The 9,559-nt window shown below is 44.7% G+C and overlaps 1 long non-coding RNA gene across 1 annotated transcript; it reads right to left on the reverse strand.

The window, feature by feature from the left end:
- Positions 1-333: 333 nt before the first annotated feature.
- On the reverse strand, positions 334-2,098 carry LOC129630230 (uncharacterized). Its single transcript, XR_008703605.1, has 3 exons — positions 1,984-2,098; positions 1,353-1,570; positions 334-363 (listed from the first exon to the last, which is right to left on the reverse strand). It is a non-coding gene; the product is annotated as an uncharacterized LOC129630230 (long non-coding RNA).
- Positions 2,099-9,559: the final 7,461 nt, after the last annotated feature.

Genomic DNA, 9,559 nt, shown 5'->3' on the forward strand with positions numbered 1-9,559 from the left:
GACGGTGGGTTTCTGTCTGATTTGAGGGATATCTCTGCCTTGTTGAAAAAACCAAATAGCTAATTCTTGCTTATTGGCTGGAAGATGAACTGTGTGTTAGCAAACAGAACAGGTTGGTCAAGTCCTCTCGTGCCCTGTCTCATAGTGTTTTTTTTCTCTTTTTTTTCCTCCATGAAATCTACTATCAATTCACAGAATGTCACAAATCATGCAGGGCAGTCCTAGTCAAGCCCTTCACCTGCTAGGAGGGGACCCGTGGGGGCTTCCTGCTCCTCTGATGGCATTGCTCTGCTCTACCTGTTCAGTCGTTGGCCTCTTTTTATTTCTCCGTCTGCTCTTTACCTTCTGCACTCCTCACGGGCCCTGGAGGACAAGAATTAATTTATGGTGCTGTGAAATGTGCTGGCCTTATCAAGGGATTATGGGTTAATACCCTCATGGTTCCCCTCCGCTACCTTTGGTCCTGGAGACCGTGTTGACATTGCAGGTTTGAACTTGAGGGAGGGGGTGAGGTGAGGAAGAAGGCAATTACAAGGCTCCCAGTTGCCTGCTGACCTGTTTGAAGCAGGTACAACTCACCCAGGTGTGGACAGGGGGGCCCTTCACCCAGAGCCCTATCTCTGTTGGGAGATAAATTCACAGCTAATAAAGATAAGGGCCCTAGAGAAATGCCCTGAGCTGGAACTGCATTGGCCACCCAGCCAATCAAAGCCAGTTGTGACTAATTCTCTCAATGGGAAATTTTGTGGGTTGGAGAGGGTTTGATGTCGTGAGGCTGATGAGGGGAAGCCACCCTGGCTAGAAATGGTTTTGAACCCGGCCTCTGTCACTTAACGGCCACGGGGATCTTGAACAGGTGTCTTTCCCTCTTTAAGCCTCAACCTGATGATCTTCCACGTCCTACATCTCAGGGCTCTTGGGAGAATGAACCATAATAATGAGTGAAAAGCAACCTGCATGCTACCCAACACAGGGTCGATGTCCACCAAATGTGAATTCCCCTTGTCCCTAACTGTTGTGGGCATTGGTAGGGTCAGGATCAGTCCCTGGTCTGATTCTGCTTTATTTCTCCTCCCCTCAAGGAGGCACCCTGAAATGCAGTTGTGGGTGATGTGATGTGCCTGATGGTATGATAACCAAAGATCTTTTTGGAACAGTAAATAAAGAATTGCCCAGCTCTGCAGAAAACCCTCCAGTGGCTCCCCATTCAGTTACACTAAAATCCCACTCCTTACTGTGGTTGGTAAGATATTCGTGATCTGTCCCTAGTTCCCTCCTGGACCTCATTTTCTACCAGGCTGGACTCGCTCAGTTTTAGTCTTACTGGTTGCCTTGCTATTCCTCTGACCTACCAAGCCAGTTTCTCCCTTAAGACTTTCTGGGGGAGTCTCACCCATGGCTTCATGGGTTCATCTTAGTTCAAACGCCACCTCCTCAGAAGCCTTCACTGAGCTCTTCGCAGTCTCCATGGTCCTCATCACTGTCCGCAGTGATGCAAGCCATTTAGTTGTTTCCCTCATTGCTGTGTCTCTCCATGAGGCCATCATTTCCACGTCTGGACCATTCGCATCTGCACCCCCAACATTGGGAAGAGAGCCAGGTACACAGGGACTGCTCAGTAGATAGTTGTTGGATGAATGAGTAAACGCACAAGCCTATTTTAATTTTTTAAGTAAGTGATCCCCAAGCCTCAGCAATTGAATGATTCTTAGAAATGAAGCATGTATAATACTCTACACTGACCACCTTTCTTCAGCGTGTTTCCATGAAGTGAGCACGCATGAGGGCTGAGACTGGAGAATGACCCGACTTTACCCAAGGTATCAGTTTGTCATTGTTGCTATAACAAATGACCACAGACACAGTGGCTTCGAACCTTGCAAGTTTACCATCTTACAGTTCTGGAAATCAGAACAGCTGAAATCGAGATGTCCCTAGGGCTGTGTTCCTTCTGCAGGCTCTAATGAGAATCTGTTTCTTTACCTTTTCCAGCTTCCAGAGGCTACTCACGTTCCTTGGCTCATGGCCCTGTCTGGTTCCTCAAAGCCAGTAATTGCGTCAGTTGGACTCTTCTTGTCATCACACCTCCTTTCCTCCCTCTGACCCTCCTGCCTCCCTCTTATAGGGATTTTGTAATTCCATTGGACCCACCCAGGTAATCCAGGATAATCTCCCCATCTCAGGATCCTAAAATTATTCACATCTGCACAGTCCCTTTTGCCATATACAGTGACATATTCATAGGCTCTGGGGATTAAGATGTGGGCATCTTTGTGGGGGACCATTATTCTGCCAACCATGCCACCTCTACTGTCTGAAAAAAAAGAAGATGATCTGAGATGTTCTTTTTTTAAAAAATTTATTTACTTTTGGCTGCTCTGGGTCTTCGTTGCTGTCCTCGGGCTTTCTCTAGTTGTGATGAGTAGGGGCTACTCTTCCTTGGGTGCTCGGGCTTCTCTTTGTGTCGGCTCCTCTTGCTGTGGCTCATGGGCTCTAGATCATGGGATCAGTAGTTGTGGCCCATGGGCTTAGTTGCTCTACGGCATTGTGGGATCTTCCCAGCCCAGGGATCAAACTTGTGTCCTCTGCCCTGGCAGGTGGATTCTTAATTACTGGACCACCAGGGAAGTCCCCCTTCCTGGAGCTGTTGTCTGCTGTCTGAATTCACCATCACTGCATCTCCTCCTTTTCATTTCCTCCACAATTCCTTCCTCCTTCTTATTCCACCTTTTTTGGTACCCTAGGTTCTCAGGCAGTTCATGCTGGACAAATGTTCATTCTTTTTATCAATCCCCCCCACCCGACTTAGGACAGAGATATTCATCCTTTAGAATGTTAGTATTAACCACTGGCCACTTTTAACTTGTCACCAGTAGATTCTAAAAGTGCCATGGGATGGATGCATAATATTTATTTCTGAGAGAACCCAGGTGAGTTTTTCTCAGGGAAGTTGAGTTCAACACCATTCCATGGAGGTCTGGATACTCTCAGGAGGGTCACCAAATCAGACCCAGGTCTTAGAACATCAGAGAATATAAACACAGAATCAACTCATCACATCCATAACCTGAACAAACTGTTGCCTTTGTTCCCAGCCCACAACGTGGATCCCAGGAGGGAACAGGAAGTGGCTTGAGAAAATAAACCCAGCTCACTGGTCCTGTGGATGGCACCCTCTCCACGCCAGAAAGCGGCAAGCTGGCTTGGAGAAATATATCCTGGTGGGCCCCCTTTTCTCCAGAGTCCAATGGGGCAAACAACAGCCCCATTCAACGAAGAGCATAGAAGTAAGTCGCCATACTAAAACTTTGCTGCCAAGGCCCCACACTTTCGAAGTTCTGGAACCTTTTCTACCTCAGGCCCTGCTGTCAGGCAGACTTTTGAAAGACCAGGTGGGATTTGCAGTTGTTGTTGTTTAGTCTCTAAGTTATGTCCGCATCTTTGCGACCGCATGGACTGTAGCCCACCAGGCTCCTCTGTCCATGGGATTTCGCAGGCAAGAATACTGGAGTGGGTTGCCGTTTCCTTCTCCAGAGGATCTTCCTGACTCAGGGATCAAGCCTGTATCTCCTGCATTGGTGGGCGAATTCTTTACCACAGAGCCACCAGGGTAGCCCGAAGGGGTTAATTCTTCCTGCTCTTGGGTCATCTCACCTCAGAGCTCTCCCTAGTTCGTGAGAGACCTGGCCCCTGGTACGGTGTCAAAGAGGGTGTGGTGACTGTCTCCAGGCCTCCCGTCTCCAGCTCATGGTGCATAATAGCTCTGATTAGTATTAATAATTGATTTATACAGCACCTTTTACAAGCCTCTCTGCCATCGGCCCCTGTGAGGACACACGCATCACTCCCCTTCACCCCCAGATGATAAGCTGCCATCCAATGGGGTGGGAGGTGGCGGCAGGCGCCAGTCACCTCAGTGGCGCCAATGACGAGGCGAGGAGACAGTCTGATGCAGGAAGTAAGGCTGTGTCTTATCTCCTCTGGCTGGGGTGGGGGGGTGGGTGGAGGTGATTCTGGACTTGTTATTAATTAGCTGAAGGATCAACTCCCTGAGAAGCCCAGGTGAAGAACGGATCTTTCCGTCGCGGGGCAAGGAGGGGCAATTTCCCTTGGTGCTGTGTTACCCCACTGTACAGAGGGGGGAAAAAAAACAAAACAAATAAAAGTATGCCAATGGCAGAGATGGAATAAAGCCAAAGCATTTATGAATCACATTAGCACGTTCCATGGGGCTGCGTGCCAAGGTGAAGTTGAAGGTGGAGTTGGTTAGCCAAGGCTCAGGCATTGGCCACCATATTTTGTGGGGCTTGGGTTGCTCGTGTTGTGTTTTGAGGCAGTGTAGCTTGGTGTTCAGAGCTGATGTTTCTCAGGGCCCCGGTGTGTGATCATTTGTAGGTAGTTCTGCCAGTGTGAGTTTCCTTAAGATCTCCAGTTCCATGTATTTCTGAATGAACCCACGTCATGTACTTTAGGAATATGGCTTCTGGATTAAGTCAGTTTCATGGTGGTCCGTACAAATAACAAATCCCAGGACTTACTTGCTGAGTAAATGTGTGAAAGTCATAGAACCTCTTTGAACTTCAGTTTTCTTATCTGGAAAATGGGATACTGATAGTACCCACTTCCCAGGGGTGAAGCACAGCTCTAGGTATGTGGTTAAGTGCTCTGTAAAGATATGCTATTCCTTATTTTATCATCATGACGGTCATCAGCGTGTTCATCATCTTCTTCAAATGGCAAGCCTCTCCTAGGAGAAATGACACATCTTGGTGCATTGAAAAGAAACTCCTTTCCCAGAAAGGAGGTGTGAGGCACACACAGAGGGTTTTTATGGTTGTTCAGACTCTTGATACCATGCTCCCTGGGAGATCAGTGGGGAGGATTCACCCCACGGTAAAGGCCCAGTGCAAGAATGAATCAGAGCTCTCAGGTGGCTGAATGGAAGAACTCAGAGACCAGGAATCAAGCACTAATTTCCAAGGGAGCCAGGCCATGGGGTGTGAGCTGAGTTGAAGCAGGGACTAGGATTTGCACAGAAACATCTAGATCAGGATTTTCCAACTCTTTCTACCCAACATCTGTCCACTGATTCACACTCCATGAACAGAGTTACTGGCCAAGTAAGTGGGGAGACTGCAGCACATTCTATGTTAATTTTGGAAAGCCACAAAGTTTGTAGTAAAAACTCTGAGAAGTCCTTCAGTAGTGAAATCGATTGGATTTGGTTTAACTCAATATTTTCCAAACCTGTTGAACTTTTTATTCTCTTTTAGTGAAGTATCGTTGATGTACAGTGTTGCATTAGCTTCTGGTGTGAGCGAAGTGATTCAGTAGACAGTTATACATACTTCTTCATATTCTTTTCCATCATGGTTTATTATAGGGTGTTGAGTATAGTTCCCTGTGCTATACAGTGGGGCCTTGTTTTTATGTTTTACACGTGGCAGTTTGCATTTGCTAATCCCAAAGTCCCAGTTTATCCCTCCCCTACCCTCTTTGCCCTTTAGTGACCATACATTATGTTCCTATGCCTGTGAGTCTGTTTCTGTTCCGTAAATATGTTCATTTCTGTCATATTTTAGATTCCACATATAAGTGAAATAAGCCATGTTGTATTTGTCTTTCTCTGTTTGACTTATTTCATTTAATATGATGATCTCTAGGTCCCACCATGTTGGTGCACATGACATTATTCTATTCTTTTTTTATGGCTGAGTAATATTCCAGTGTATGTGTGTGTCTTGTCTGACTCTTAGTGACCCCATGGACCACAACCTACCAGGCTCCTCCGTCCATGGGATTTTCCAGGCAAGAGTACTGGAGTGGGGTGCTATTGCCTTCTGTGGTGTATGTATATATATATATATATATATATATATATATATATATATATGTACACCACTACACCACAATTTATTTCTTCATCTATTCAAACCTTTTAAATACTTGAATCCTTTCCTTTGATTTCTTAAAATAACATATACTTTCTCTGAATATGCTTTGGGAGAGATTGATTTAGACTAAGAGAATTTGAGAAAATTGTCTTCTCCATGGCCGGAAAAAAGGTTTTAAATCTTTTTAGAATCTGTGTTTTAAATGCATCCTACCTGTATATCATTTTTTAAAACTTGTAAGCGCGCTCACCACCACTTCTAAATTACTACTGTTGTTCCTGGGAGTGTTCATCTGAGATTCTGCACCTATTTTATTTATTTCTTTTTTAAAGCTGAATTTTAGTTATTTACTTAAAAATTTTTTGGCTGCACACTGAATGTGGGATCTTAATTCCCCAACCAGGGATTGAACCCACACCCCCTGCATTGGGAGCACAGAGTCTTAACCACTGGATCTCCAGAGAAGTCCTTTGCGGCTATTTTAAATAGCTTACTTGAAGGGTAAAGAATGGGAAACACCTGTATTGGTCACAATATCAGATAATACCAATACTATTCATAAGAATGTTGATCCAGTAGTAAGGATTATCTGTCAAGGCTACTGTTTATGAAGTCCTGTCTATAAGACCCTCCTACACTAAGTAGGAGGCATACATTATGGATACAATTTAGTCCTCCAAAGAGGAAACTGATGATCAGAGGAGGGTGTGTGGCTTACAGACTGAAATCATCACTAGAAAGTACCAGGGCTAGCATCTGAAGCCAGGACGAACAGTGAGCACAACGCAGAGACCATAACATCGCCACCTTGCACGGACCCGCTCACCCTTCATTCCTATCAACACCCCGAATGCTCCCAGGGTGACTCAGAGGGGAGTCACACCTCCTGTCAGGAGCCAGGGCTGCCCTGAGTAATTGGATGCCAAGGCCCAGATTACTTAAAAATCTTTGCGTCTGTCCTCCTGCTTGAGAGCCTCATGAGTCACCAAAAGGCTGTGTGTGGCTTAGGCACTGCCGAGGTGGGTGGAAGCAAGTCTCATGACCCTGCTGTGTCACATGGACCTTGTCCTCTGAGTGCCAGACCCAGCTGGGTCCTGTCGGGGTGTTGCCTGCATTCTCTGAGGCTCACGCCGCAGCACATACAGAGTCTTTCCATGTACCTGTGTGTCCTCTACTGTAAGGGAAGGCCCAGGATGGGGACCATCTCTTCTGGTTTGTGGGAGATTGTCCTGGTTTTAGCACTGGAAGTCCCACATCCTGGGAAATCCTCCAGGTTCTGGCAACCCAGGACAGTTGGGTCACCCTAACTAGGTCCTTTTGCCTGGAGATTGACAAGTAAGCCTTGTCAAAAGGCAAGAGGCCCTCGAAAACAACCAGGGTAATAGAAACTTGCAGTGGATGGTAGCAAGGGCTGTTCTGACTTTTAAAAACAAAAGAAAATACCCTCATTAGGGAAAAAAACAATCTGACAGTCTTCTTTATTAAATCCAGCACTTTCTTAATTCAAAAAAGGGCTTTTAAAATGATATCGTGGGACTTCCCTGGCAGTCCAGTGGTTAAGACTTTACCTTACAATGCAGAGGGTGTGGGTTCAATTCCTGGTCAGGGAGTTAAGATCCCACATGCCTCAGAGCCAAAAAACCAAAACATAAAACAGAAGCAAAATTGTAACAAATTTAATAAAGACTTTTAAAAAAACAAAAAATAAATAAAATGATATCCTCCGGGCCCACTATTATGCACTAAAATAATTACAATAATAATATTGGGTTGGCCAAAAGGTTTCATTGGGTTTTCTGTAACATCTTACAGAAAAACCGTGTGACCTTTTTGGCCAACCTAAGAGCTGTCTTTTGAGAGTGTTTGCCAAGCTCCTTGCTGGCCATTGGCATAGCACCTCTTTAGATTTGCACAGCAAACTCATGACGCTGGAGCTACTTGGAAGCACAACTGAACAGATAGAGAAACTGAGACTAAGACAAGGTCACTTGCCTAAGGTTGTGGGTAGGTGGTGCCTGCTGCAGGTAGCTGGGACTCGGGGGACCTGAGATCAAGTCCCAGGCCCTACCCACCCAGCCACCCCACTCCCTTTGATAGGAATGGGCACTCCAAGAATGAATGTTTTGGGGTCCTTATCATGCCAGAGCTCAGGTTTCCTGAAGGCAGCTTCTCTTTTGTCAGTGTATCCTCAGAGTACCTAGCATGGAGCCTTAAGCATAATAGATGCTCAGTTAATGTTTGCTAAATTGGATTGAAGTGAAAAAAATCTCATTCTTTACACAGAGCAAAAAATACTTGGCAGAAGGCCTGGTCTATTTCATACGGGCCATTTTCTTTATTTTGCCACTAGAATAAAAGCTGTTTTAATCAAATGCCTGTCTCTCTATTGGATTATAGACTCATGCAGGTGTGCTAAGTCACTTCAGTCGTGTCTGACTCTTTGCAACCCTATGGACTATAGCCTGACAGGCTCCTCTGTCCATGGGATTCTCCAGGCAGGAATACAGGAGTGAGTTGCCATGCCCTCCTCCAGGGGATCTTCCCGACCCAGGGATCGAACCAGAGTCTTTTACGTCTCCTACACTGGCAGGTGGGTTCTTTGCTACTGGTGCCTCTTGGGAAGTCCTTATAAACTCATATGTATATGTAATATAATATGTATAAATAATATGTTACAATATATTAAATAGAGATGATTATAAGCATTCTTATTTATGTATTATATATGTGCATGTATTATTGTTATATATAAAATTATAAGGACAAGCCCATACCGTGTTATTTGTGGCTAGATCCTAGCTACTACCACAGTGCCTGGCACAGACTGGAGGCTCAATTACTATTTGGTAAATGAAAGAATGAATAAATATAGGCTGCCCAACAAGAAAACACTGGTTAGAAAGAGCTGTGTTGCTCCAAAGGAAAACTCTCCGTCACTTTTCAAACAAGAAAAGGGGTCTTGCCTGTATTCAGTAATTTCTGGTACCGAGGGTGGGGCTGCCTCAGCTATGAGATTATTGTCTGTGGGTTCTTGTTTCGTAGTAGACAGAGATGTTCACACATTCTCCACCTTTTCTTTAAGCCAGAATCACTGGTAGTCTCTCCAGTTAGACCTACTGGGAAAATGGCAGCTTCTAGGCATTCAAGTTTGAATCACAGGGAATATCTGTAGATGAAGAAACCATCAAATAATAATAATACACAAGCATACAGCACTTTCCTATGTGCCTGGCACCCCGCTGTGTTATATATAATTAACCTAATTATACTTCACAAGTACTGTGAGGTTGGTACCATTGCATCACTTACGAATGAGAAAATGAAGGTACAAAAGGCTGTATAGCTTGGCCAAGGTCATGGATCTAGTAAATCTGGCTTGAATCCATGGTCTTAACCCCCGTAAGGCATTTCCCACAACCTGCAGAGCAAAGAATGAAGACTGGGTGAGGTGGTCATTTCCGTAAAAACCACTACGTAGTACATATTGTGCAAGGGGCTGGCGTTCCCAAAGAATAAGGATCCACCAAACTATTAATATTAAATAATAAAAATTATATATTAAATATTAATAACAACTCTATGGTATTAAATTATATTAATTAATATATCATGTTTGTAACAATAATTATGATAATGACACAAGTAATAATTGTGTTATTAGTTAA

The sequence above is a fragment of the Bubalus kerabau genome, chromosome 16 (assembly GCF_029407905.1).
Source record: "Bubalus kerabau isolate K-KA32 ecotype Philippines breed swamp buffalo chromosome 16, PCC_UOA_SB_1v2, whole genome shotgun sequence".
In the NCBI taxonomy this organism is placed as follows: Eukaryota; Metazoa; Chordata; class Mammalia; order Artiodactyla; family Bovidae; genus Bubalus; species Bubalus kerabau.